Genomic DNA, 12,921 nt, shown 5'->3' with positions numbered 1-12,921 from the left:
ACCACTCAATCTCTATGGAGCCTCAACACAATCAGTTAGGTCATCGGTCCTTCTTCCCCACTTCGTCGCTTCGAAAGAAAAGGGAGAGGCTGAGATCGGTACAACAGCCGTAAGGGGTAGGAGTGCTTGGATCGTTTCTTTGAGTTGACAGAGGTGTTTGGATTGTTGTTCAAATCAATAGGGACAATGGAGGAAAAAGAAAAAGGCTGGGCAGGTTCATGAATTCATGAATAGGGTCTTCTGGGTTATCCAGGTCAGATTTCTCATCGCTTTTCCCATTTTGCCCTTGCGGAAAGATTTTTTCTTTTTGAAACTAAAGGGTATATATGTCATTGTGCAGCAAGTATACATGTATTTCCGAGGCAGTGGGCAGGCTGCTGAGTTAAGACGTGAAGCTGCTTGAACCACTGTACGAGCAGCAATATGACCATATCGCCCCTATCATTTCAACAGTTTTTTTTGTTTTTCTGGATTAATGCGTGTCAGAAAATGAACACATTCCGCCCCGCGCAACGCGCGGGTAACCCCTCTAGTTTTCATCAAATATGCAGGTATTTGCACTTTTTATCATATTTTTGCTTAACTTATTTGAATAATCATTTTGATTTTGAACAACATTGTAGTTATACCCTTCAAAATATTGGCTAGTTGGATCATATTTACCTTCCACTTTTTTCCCCTGAAGTTATTCAGTCTGCACTAAGTGAGATCACACCAAACAATGTAAGGTAGCGTATCATCTATCAATGAGTTTGTTAGTGCTGGCTAAATTTATATGATTTCTCAGTATGCCCTTCTGGTTCCAGAAACATTTGGGAGTCAACAAACTTTGATGGACATACTGAGCTAACAGAGCCATGGTATGGAACTACATTTTCTATTGAAAAAATCACTGGCTCCACCATTTAGGTATTACTTTTGACTTTTCTTTACATGTGTTTGACTTTGTAATCAGAATTATTTATAATATCACATGTGTAAATCACTGGCTCCACCATTCTAGTCTATTTCTGTATTTGTGATTCGATTTTTGAAAAATTTCAAATCATTTTTCAGGTATAAAGTTGTGAAAGCAAGAAGTGGGGTAGGCCATACTGTTGTTCTAATTGAAGATGGCCTTTCTTTCTCTTTTGGTTGGAACAAGCATGGGCAACTTGGAACAGAGTCAACCAAAAATGGTGATTTTCTCTGTAGAATTTGAATTATCTCCATGCTTATATTCTAGCTTCTAGAAGATTCTTTCATGCTAACACGTGTTTTTGATTATGTAGAGTGTGAATTATCTCCAGTACGTTGTCTTATAACGGATGAAAAAGATGTTTCATGTGGGGCTACAAAAGGTGTTAGTGTTAGTGATGAAAGCTTGGTTCAGATTCAAAAAGTGTTGTAGAGCTAACAAATGGTTCTTCAGGTATGCAATACTCTAGGCATAATTATAATATAAAACTATAAAAAATTTAATTTTTTGATATATATTTTTTATTTTGTTTTGCAGAGGATACTAAAGAGCAAATCTTGCAAAGGATATTTTTTGTTTTGTTTTGCAGAGGATACCCCTCACATTTTCCCAAATTACCCCTTCCTCTACAATGTTTTTTTGTTTCTGTGTATTTTGTGCATCAGGTAAAGTTGGTGGAAGAAAGGAATATGAAGCCACTTGATTCAAATCTTGTAGCATTATCAGCAAGATGCAGTAAAGACTTGGAGCTGAATTTGGCTAAGTCATTCTTGAGTGAGATGGGCCAATGTACAACTTTTTATCCATATAACAGCTGTTTGGAGCATTAGTCTTAAAGAATTATGAAAGGCAAAATGCAACTTTACTTAGTTGGAATTTGATGTAGAGAGTAGATTAGATGCAAATTTAGATATTGTAAAAAATAGAATTGTATGACATTAAATTTTATGCAATGGATTGTATTTTTTGTATATGATATTTTATTTCTATTATGAGACATTAAATGCAAATTCAATTTAAAAATTAATAAATATATAAATACTTTTTTAGAACATTTAAAATTATGATACGCAAAAATGTATGTCATCTTCATTTATGACATAGCCTTTCTTGACAGGGGCTTCCTTGATACGCATTGCGCGTCATAAACACGCGCGTCGTAAGGTTACGACACGCAAATGCGTGTCGTGATCCTTTATGACAGGGCCTTCCTTGATACGCATTGCGTGTCATAACCGCGCGTCGTAAATGCGCGTCATAAATGCGCGTCGTCTATAGACAACGCGCAAAAGCGCGTCGTCTCTCTTTATGACAGGGCCTTCCTTGACACGCATTTGCGCGTCGTCTGAGCATTTTACGACGCGCAATGAGCGTCGTAAAAGGCCTTTTTTCTAGTAGTGAATGTGTCAAATTCTTCAGTTACAGCAGCAAGTTGTCTCTTAATATAGTCATAATTTTCACACTTGTTGCTATACTCTTCCTGAAGCTTCCTAAAGTCTTTGGTTTTCGCTTCTAATTCAGCCTTCAGGGGTTTCTGTCCTTTCCTAAGTTGATATCCTTCGTATTTTAGGTCCTCGACTTCCCTTTTTAGCAAACCATTATGTTCACGAAGAATTTTAATCGTATCTTCACAAGATGGAGTACATGAAACTTCATTGACTGGATGTTTGCAGAACTCATTGCTTCTCCACATTTCAAAGCATCAAGTTCTTCAATTATATCAACAATACTAAGACGACTGAGATCTTTTGTCTTCTTGATGACAGCTACGTTCATATCCCACGATTTCGGAAGTGAATTCAGTAGCTTTTTGTTTATCTCAGATTTGTTCAAGAAGATCCCAGATATATTCATCTCAGTAGTGAGAGTGGTGAATCGCTGCAGCTGAGCCTCCAGTGTTTCTCCGGGAATATAATTGAACATGTGGAAGTTTTGTCTTAACATCTCCTGACGATTCTCTTTCATGTCTTCAATTCCCTTGTTGACCTCAAAAGCCATTAAAAGCACAACTCGAAGCTAAAATAAAACTTAAACGTCAAATTTTAAAATGCAATTTTTCTCAAAAGTCAACCTTAAAAGTCAAATTAAAAAAATCAAACTCAAAAGTCAAAATTGAAAAAGTCAAACTTAAAATTCAAACCAAAAAGTTAAATTTGAAAAATAAAAAAATAAACGAAAAAGTCAAAGGTGAAACTTGAAAGTCAAAGTCAAAATTTGAAATAAAAACTCAAAAATAAAAACAAATTTATTATTATTATTATTATTATTATTATTATTATTTATATTTTTTTTATTTTGGATGGAAAATGAATTTAAAACTAAAAGAAATTGAATTTTGGGTTAAAAATGTCAAATTTTGAAAGTTTAAACCGAGAATAACGGGTTATAATTTAAATTTCGAAGGAAAGACACAAGGATTCGGCTAGTTGAGTTGGGTAAGGCACGGAGGTTATGAACTTGAGGTCCCGGGTTCGATTCCTGGCACCTCCAAAATTTCGTTTCAATTTTTTTTATAGATGCGAAGGAAAACTCCGATCAAAAACCCGTTTTTATGAAAAATGCAAAGAAGAAACCCCCCTTCATTTTCAGAGATCTATCCAAAAATGCAAAAATCTTTCAAAAATAAAATCAAATATGCTCCAGATCTGAAAAAATTGATTGATACAACCTTGCTCTGATACCAATTGTAAGTCCCCAATCTTCTTGTGTATCAATCAGGTCCGTTTAATGGAGCGGAAACCCAATCAAACGGATGATCTCACACGTTCCTCTATCTCTACTCCTCACCCCTAACACCTATATATATACAAGGGGAACATGGGCCGGAGAACATGGGCCGTAAATGGGTTTACGGTCGTAAACCTGTTTACGGTCGTAAACACGTATACGACCATAAACACCAAGTTGTTTACGGTCCAAGACACAAAAATACATTTTTCTAGAAAAGTAAAGTATAAACCATATTTTTTGTGCGGAATCTCAATCAAACGGATGATGTCTGATAAAATAGAAGAGAAGAAGAAGAAGAATAAGATGAATCTATGTATGAATTGATTAGAGTGAAGATCTGGATACAAAAGATTCACACACAAAAAATGCTCTCTAGTTTCTCTCTTCTCTCGTTCATCACTCTCTACTCCTCACCCCTAACACCTATATATATATATATATATATATATATATATATATATATATATATATATATATATATATATATATATATATATATATATATATATATAAGGGAATATGGGCTTGGTGAACATGGGCCGTAAATGGGTTTACGGCCGTAAACCTGTTTACGGCCGTAAACACCAAGTTGTTTACGGTCCTAGACACAAAAATACATTTTTCTAGAAAAGTAAAGTATAAACCATATTTTTTACCCAACATATATATATTTTCATCGCTAAAGGCTTCTCCTAATACTATTCACCTATCATAGTAGTTTATATTTCCATCGCTAAGGAATTTTCCTAATGTTCATCGTGTAATCATTGCATTGAATATATGGTTTTTACATCGCATGAACTCGTACTTCATAGGTAGAGTAAATCTCACGAATACATGGTTCGTACATCGCCTGAACTCGTATATTCATCACCTATAAAATGCAAACCTGACGGTGTTCCACTGTATTGTTTAGATTAATTTGTGGTCGTCATGTATACTTTGGTAGATGACTACATCATAGTTATCTCAACTAAGGGTCAGGGCATCCCCTAATCATTTTCATCTCTCATATCCAATCTTTCATCACCCATCACTTCCTTATATATATATATATATATATATATATATATATATATATATATATATATATATATATATATATATATATATATATATATATATATATATATTTGTATAAGAAAATACTTGTATAATAAAATCGAGTAATATCATATCATATAAGTTCATCCAGCACATATGGAAGATAATTGGCGCATATAGCATTTAATTATCTAAATACTTCATATCTACGTGTAAGATGAAAGTAACTATGCACTCACTTGTTAAAGTGGATGACTGAAAAGTCGGGCAACACTTCGTTTGGGTACTCGGATTTTCCATTTGATGCGACCTAGGTTCATATAACTAATTCTTAGTTTTATATTCCTTGTGACTAATGATAGTCTAGATTCCTCACTAATACCAATGTTTACTTCAAGATCTATCAAATAAGGGGCAACCCAGTAGGATCCCAATGTCTACTTCAAGATCTATCAAGTAAGGAACAACCCGGTAGGATCATATCGGAGGTAGGGTCCATTTGGTATAGAGAGTATACTATTAGGAAATCCCACTTTAAACACCTCACTCAATCCAGCCTAAACAGCATCCCTGTAAGTAGATCAAACAATATAATGACTTGGAATTACTGATAAATATTAATTAGACGTTCATAATAATGACTATGAATATAATTAAAATTTATACTTGAATAAAATAAGTGTAGCTTAACTTACAGATCTTTCTGATGAAAACCGGGAATTAAGTTGGCAGAACTCCGATCTGGGAGTTTCTGTTCATCGGCTATCTGATACCGCAGGGCTTCGCTAAAGGGGTTGGGAACTCGAGAAAAAAGGGAAAAAGGCTAGAGAGTATTCCACAGAGAACTGGAGTGAAGGCTATGTAGAAAAGTGTTGAAAATCAGGGTATATATATGTTGGAAAAGCATGTGCCTTGCGCACCATGTCCCTTGCTCGTCGCGAATTTGGTCGGCTAGGATGACATGTTGATCGATGGGTGGTGCCATGTGTTGCATTTTTTTGTGGAACGTCAGAGGCGTGCCATGCCCTCCGTGTGGGCGTGCGGCTGGGCGCGAAATTTCCATTTTCTTAAATAACTCATAACATTTCCATATGATCTCCATTTTCGAAGGGTTTATATCTATGTGTAGCTATTGATGAGATCTACAAATTTCATTTCGATTTTGTCGGCTAATTTTGCCGTTATTTTTTAAGTTATATTGTTAATAGGCTTAAATTGTTAAAGTCTGTTAAAAATTTATAATTTTCTCGTCCAACATCCGTTCTCGATTGACTCTATATCTACGGATAAGTATTGATGTGATCTTCAACTCTCATTTAGATTTTTTTCCTAACAATCGACCGAGTAGAATTTCGATTTACGTGTCTGCACTACTTCACTGAAACTCCAAAAAATCATAACTTCCTCTCATGAAGTCAGCTTTGGACATTCTATATGCACACTCTCGGTTTAACGATCAGTATGACTTTTTTTTTAGATCACATAGGCTAAAAAGCAGTATATCAAAAGTTCACTTTCTTCAATATGTAGATCTGTACCGATTTAATCGTGAAATTTCGAAGAAGTATAACTACTCCTTACAAATTTGAATTTCAACTTTCTTTAGATGTATGGAATCCTTGTCACGTATATTATAACTTTGTTTAATATTATTTATCCTAAATAAACTTCTATCAAAAAGTCTTTTTTAATACTTATTATATTTTAATTGACTAGCCCGAATCTGCGCGTGTTGCAACTACAACCTGATTTTTGACAATTCTCTTGTATATTTTCAGTATGGTAATGACCAGAGGACCAGGTTTGGTTTCTAGTGGCCAGGTATGAATGATGTAAATATTAGTGAGTTGATTGTTGATCAAGTGACTATGGAGGTCAAGATGGCGATTCTAGAGTTGTTCGGGTCTATCAAGACCACACTGATAGTTATGTTTAATGAGTTTTGTGCCACTATTACTGATGTTGCCACAACCGCAGCCACTGCTGTGGGACCGCCGAGTGGGGGTTTGATGTCCTATCGGGATTTTAATAACACGAAACCTCAATAGTTTGACTGGCAGAACTTGGTCTCTAAGAACCTTTCACCTGCTGATCAGAGTGTGATGAATTGGGAGTGATTTTTTTGAGATGTTTAGAGTCAAGTATGTACCACCATTGGAGAGGGAGCAAATGCCTCAAGAGTATCTGTCGCTCAAGCAGACAACAGAGTCGGTGACCGTGATCAATAAGATGTTCACTGAGAGTGCTTTTCTTTTCCCTGCGTATTCATCCTCAGAGTAGGTGCAGATGTCCTGATACTTGAGCATGCACAAGATAGATATTAGAAAGTCGTAGCAAACACTTAGTATCGAACCTTAGTTGAGATGTCGTTGCATGCCAGGAGGTGAGGGATAAAGTAGGAGACCAAAAAAAGAGAAAAAAAAAGGCATACCCCAATTCAATGACAGCAAGCGACCAAGCGGTTCAATACCCTTGATTCTAGATCTGGAGGCCAGAAGGGTTATACTTGCAGCAAGTGCGAGAAGGTTCATGAAGGTTCTTTTCGGACAGTGTTCGAGTGTTTTAAGTGTGGTAAGGAGTATAATTAGGAAAAGGATTGTTCATAGATATTTTGAGCTCGTTTCCATTTTGATGTGTAAAGACCAATTGTACATCTCTTGTAGCTAGGCTAGTGTAGGCACTATCTCCCACAACATTTCAGATCACAGACAACTGTCAAGAGAGGTTCAAGGCCCCGGCTAAGGGTCGAGCCTATGATCTGATAGAAGAGGAGGCCAAGGTAGTGCATGACATTGTTTCTGGTATTGGGAGGAACAATAAAGATCGATAGATTCTATATTTATGGGATGGAATTAAAGACAAGAAACGACAATGATCAAAAGGGTGCCAAATGATTATTAATCACAACAATAGAATAGTTCTTGAGGCAGAACTATTATGTGCTTGCTTCAAAAGTTGTTAAACCTAGAAGGTACATTCACGATATATATAGGCTAAATCATACAACGGTTCTGAACATGGACAGACCCATTTCAGAATCGGAATCTAAACATAAATCTGAAACAAAACATTTGACACAACATTAATTAGACTTAACAATCTCCTCCTTTATGTCAAATCAAAAGGAGATATTCACTGTTGTCTTAGCGCGTCAAAAACCTCAAGCATTATCTTTAGAGGGATGCCCTGACGACCATATACCATGGAATCATATCCAACACACATTTTAAATCAGAAGCTGAGTTGGACTGGTTCGCTTTAGCCTTTGCTAGAATTTGATTCATAGCCCTTGTGGAATACAAGTGTTTTTCCCTTAAAAAGAACATGCAATTTTTCAGAACTGCACCCTCCTTCTTCTTATACATGATGCTCTAATTTTCCTTGTCAATCAGCCCCCCTTACAGATGTTGGATGTCCTTAGGTTCTTCAAATGGCTTCATTATGGGTCCTTTATTAAGAACTGAGGCAATCTCAATATCCATCTTCGCAATCTCCCGGATCTAACTTTTAATCATCCTTTTTAGATGGTCGAAAATAGGCTCGTATTTAGTCACATCCTTTGTAATTATGTTAAATAACGAAATCCAATCATATGGATTCATGAAAGGCAGATCAGCCACAGTAAATTCATGAAGCACATGATTCGAACCCCAAAATCCTTTGAAGTGAATGTTAAGAAAATCTTCAGTTTTTGTAGGTAATCCGACCTTCAAACCAACGATCCTCTTTAGACTCCAAGACTCGTACTGAGGCTTCCCATATTTGAGACAGAAATTGAAGAGTTTTTGGTTGATCGCGTTGTTGGAGATTAATGACTTTTCGATCTTCTGGAAGCATCAGAAAAGGAATGCTCATGGGGTGATAAGAAGTCTAACTAGCATTCAACCTCATTGTTGGTGTCAAAAAAAAGTTTTTGGTTCCAACCAATATAACTCTGGAAGATTAATGGCTTCTTTCAGAATTCGTTGAAGAGTCCAAGCTGGAAACAAGGACTTCTGACTTTCCAGAATAAAAGCCGAATTTTTAACTTCAGCATCTTCACCATCAAGCTTTTGTCGGAGAGCATTCAGCTCATCAAGCTCTTTATCCCGTTTCTTTATTTCATCCTTTTCCGATTCAGTCAAATTTTCTTTAGCATCGTCTTCAGAAATTCCTTCGCCTTTATCATTTCCTAACCCAAAAGCTTTATTACCCTTCTGATCAAATTCTTCTTTCACCTTAACCTCCTCATCTCCCCTTGTTTCAAAGAAGCACCAATTCCCGAAACACCATGGATAGGGGTGCAAACGAGTCGAGCCGAGCCCGAGCCTGGACAAGCTCAGCTCTGGCTCGTTTAAGTTCTAAAAGGCTCGAGCTCGAGCTCGGCTCGATTCGAGCTTCTTGTACTGAGCTCGGCTCGAGCTCATAAATAATTATACAAGCTTGATTCAGGCTCGGGCTTGGCTTGTTTTTTGTCTGACTTACCTAAATAAGCTTAAGCTCGGCTCGAGCTCGCTAAGAAGCTCATTTACTAACACCCTAAATTCCTAATCCGTAAATATGTTTTTATTTTAATATATGGAAAAATAAGAAATTATATTATATAAAGGCTCGTTTAGGCTCGCGAGCCTAATCGAGCTTAATGACATAGGCTCGAGCTCGAGCTCGTTTAATAAATGAGCTTAATATTAAGCTCGAGCTCCGCTCGAGCTCGTCTAAAATCAGTTTCGAGTCGAGCTTTTAGCGATCCGATCCCGAGTAGCTCACGAGTAGCTTGGCTCGTTTGCACCCCTAACCATGGATTTGATTCAACAGCGAGAACACAGGTTTGAGAGTTTCAGAGAGAGAAAGGCACATTGTACCATTGAATGGAGGAGATATGGTCTCAACGATTCTTAACAGTTGTTGATGAATTTTGGAATTGCGAGTCTTGACGGAGAGCTTCTCTTCTTATAGCCTAGCGACATTAGATTTAGCATTTTTCATTTTTTTTCATGCAAAAAACTTTGCCTTCTGAGTTTGCTCTACTAAGGCATCCATTATCTTATTTTCTACTGCCAAGTCATTCTGTAATTTATTAAGCTTGGTGGTGATGGTTGAGTTCAGATCGACATTGTCAAGCTTGATGTCGGCTTAAATTTATGAAAGAGCTTCTTTCTCAGCTTTCAAAGAAGAACTAAAGCCTTAAATGACCTTGTTCATTTCTACTGTGTTCTTTTTTGAATAGGTCCTGAAGTCGACCATGAATTCCTTGATTTCATTTTGTAATTGCAGAACCTTTTCTACAACTTCGGTTATCTTCTTTTCCGAGGCTTCGAAAACCTTGGTGGATTCTTCAATGATTTTGACATTGTAAGAAGTGAAAATTTCTACCGTTTCTCGGTGAGTTATGAGCAAGTTTTCCCATTTTTTGAAGAGAAGGCATGAGAATACACTAAAATCGAATCAAGCTTCTTATTTAACTGCTTGAACTGTCCTTTTGTCATGGGAGCTTCGTCATCATCACTGTTGATGTGGAGATTAAAGGGCTGAAAAACGAAGTCCTTGATAGGTTCATGTTCATCTCCGAACCATATATCTTCATCCTCATTGAAAGGAGGATTGGTTGATGTCCCTAGTTTGGAAGTCACACCAACATTGGCATTTTCCCCGGCATCAGATGCGTTGATAGAGATGCCTGAAGTTTGTATGTCCTTTGAAATGGATTTGAGGATAGGGACTTATGGTAGAGTTGAGACAGTTGAGGTTGTGGGTAGAGTTGAGTCAGAAAATATGGGTGAGGATAGTGGGATGGAGATTTAAGGAAGTGAAATGCTAACTGAACTTGTTTGATGAAAAGGAGGGATGTATGAAATCAGAATTATAGTGGTGATAGATGAGGTTGTTATGGAGGATGGTGGATTGACAGGAGGTGGAGGTGGAGGAGTTTTAAGGTTCACAAATGGTTCTCTAAGAATGGATTCGAATATATTAGAAGTAGGAATGGCTGATGAAGATGGAGAGGATACCTTCTGAATCCATAAGTGAGTATTGCATCAAGGGAACATTGAAGTGAGTTAGGGCTCGTTGCACAAAAATTGACCAGAATCGAGCACCAGAAATCTCCAAGTGTCTTGTTGAAGAAATGGTGCTCTGAACAATTGGGTCCAAAGAACATACCCATAGTCGAGGTTTATCTCATAGTATAATCCATAGATCATTGTGTAAAACAACTTGCTTGCACTGTCAGACCCAGAAACCCTCTCTGATTGGCTTTTGAACAATAAGGTAAATAACCCATTCCACATTGGCGGCAAAAAGGACTTCCTAAACATAGAGAGCAGAGATATTTCGTCGGTGTACCCCATCTGGTAGAACATCTCAGTCATATAGGTTGTTGGAATCGATTCAGGGTCGACACTGACCTCTGGTGTAATGAGCCCCCAAATGGTTGCGGAAGTGAGTTTTTGAAATCAAGGTTTTGTGGTTAGAAACTTCAAAGTTGATAACATCGCCTGATTTTTTGTAAATTGCAGTCACGAAGGCCTTAGAAAGATGAACTAGGGGAACTTCTTCAACCGTAGTTAACGCCTACACTAGTGGCAAGAACTTAAGACGTTCAATCATGGGCATGATTAGGGCATTGTAATGAGAGGCATCAAGGTCGATGATCATGTTCTGGTTTGTCTTAACAACTAACATGATCACTAATGCAGATTAATCAGCGAAGGAAACTTGCTCAGATGAAGCGACCATTGATGTTGTGAGAGAGATGATGAACAGTATAGAGCGAGATCAATTTTTGCTTTGAAATTCAGAGAGTTGTGTTTGAGGAGAGAGAAATTGAATTGTTTAAAAACCTTTTTATATGGTATATGATGAGTGGTCAGAGAAACCGTCGTTTCACGATCTTTTAGTGCCGAAAAAATATCAAATAATTAAGCGCCAACTCATCAATCATGTGTCAGAGCTGTTGTAACAGACACGCTGATGTCATAGAAAATCAATAGCCGCGCCTATATTTGAAATTTTCACTTATGGGACATAGGTTTTTCGGAATCTTCACGCCCGAAATCATTAATCATCCGTCGGAATTATAACCAAGATCCAATCTTTTGAATTAAAGTGATCAATCGAAACAGTAACCCGAGTTTGTATAATCACAAGGATTTTAGTGCAAGAGTGTGCCAAAGAAAAAGAAATAAAAGCAAATTTAATATGTGGGATTTTGTGATATCAAACAATGTTGATATGACAAACTGGTTGATCCCGGGCAACAATCTCTTCCTTCTAAGTCAAGAGAGACTCTGAGGTGGTTGTGTGGTTTCCCGTTGAATTACGATCATCGGTTTGTTAAGAAACTGTGAAAGGCCTCTTTTATAAGGCTAATTGGGTGGCTTCAGCTTTAGCCAGATTCTGAAACTTAAGTCCGATGATCGAAAAGAAGTACTTATTTGACTAGTGTAGTCATAAAAACAAATAAGCTTGAGATATTCTTTTAAAGTAATTGGATATTATGGAAATCTTTAAAAAAAATGGATCTTTTGGGAAGAAATGTTTTGGGTCGAGAGCATTTCATTAAGATCATTCAAAAAGAAAATGAGATTTTGAACATTCAAAGGTACAAACCAAGAGGTTTTATCCGTCAATTCATTAGGTAAATAGCTAGAACAACGATTTGTTCACCATCAATTCATCTTGGTAACAATCTAGAATAATAAACTGTTCGCCGTCAATTCATAAATGGTATTCGGATTTTTGGGTTTCACTTGAAATCATGGTAATAACGATTTCAAGATCATAAACACAGATGTTTTTTAACCTAAAACTCAATGGTAAAACCTGAGAGTCTTAAGGGTTATGATGCAGAATAATAGATTGGGAGTAGAATGGTAAGGATTTTCACGAAAATCATGTCGACAATGATTTTGTGATCACTAACTATAGTTTTTTTTAGCCCTATACTGAAACTGATTTTGTTCCAATAATCAAGGGTGTACTTGGAAGTGAGATAAGATGTGGTAGAAAGAATTTAACCGTCAATTCCTTGTTACAGACTAAAATTCAGAAATGAATTTTGATTCTCAGAAAAGAAAATATTTTTGAGACTTTTGGATTTTTCAGAACTAAAAAAAGAAAAAATATTTTTGATGTTTTTGAATTTTTGAAAAGGAAATGCAGAAACAAATAAAATATTTTTGGAATTTTGATTTACTGAAAATAACGAAAAT

The 12,921-nt window shown here is 36.6% G+C and overlaps 1 long non-coding RNA gene across 1 annotated transcript; it reads left to right on the top strand.

The window, feature by feature from the left end:
• Positions 1 to 584: 584 nt before the first annotated feature.
• Positions 585 to 1,898, top strand: LOC111877214 (uncharacterized). Its single transcript, XR_008225789.1, has 4 exons — positions 585 to 909; positions 1,057 to 1,178; positions 1,272 to 1,411; positions 1,496 to 1,898. It is a non-coding gene; the product is annotated as an uncharacterized LOC111877214 (long non-coding RNA).
• The last annotated feature ends 11,023 nt before the right edge of the window (positions 1,899 to 12,921 follow it).

This window comes from Lactuca sativa, chromosome 8 (genome assembly GCF_002870075.4).
Source record: "Lactuca sativa cultivar Salinas chromosome 8, Lsat_Salinas_v11, whole genome shotgun sequence".
Lineage (NCBI taxonomy): Eukaryota > Viridiplantae > Streptophyta > Magnoliopsida > Asterales > Asteraceae > Lactuca > Lactuca sativa.
This window is presented reverse-complemented; position numbering and strand designations above follow the sequence as displayed.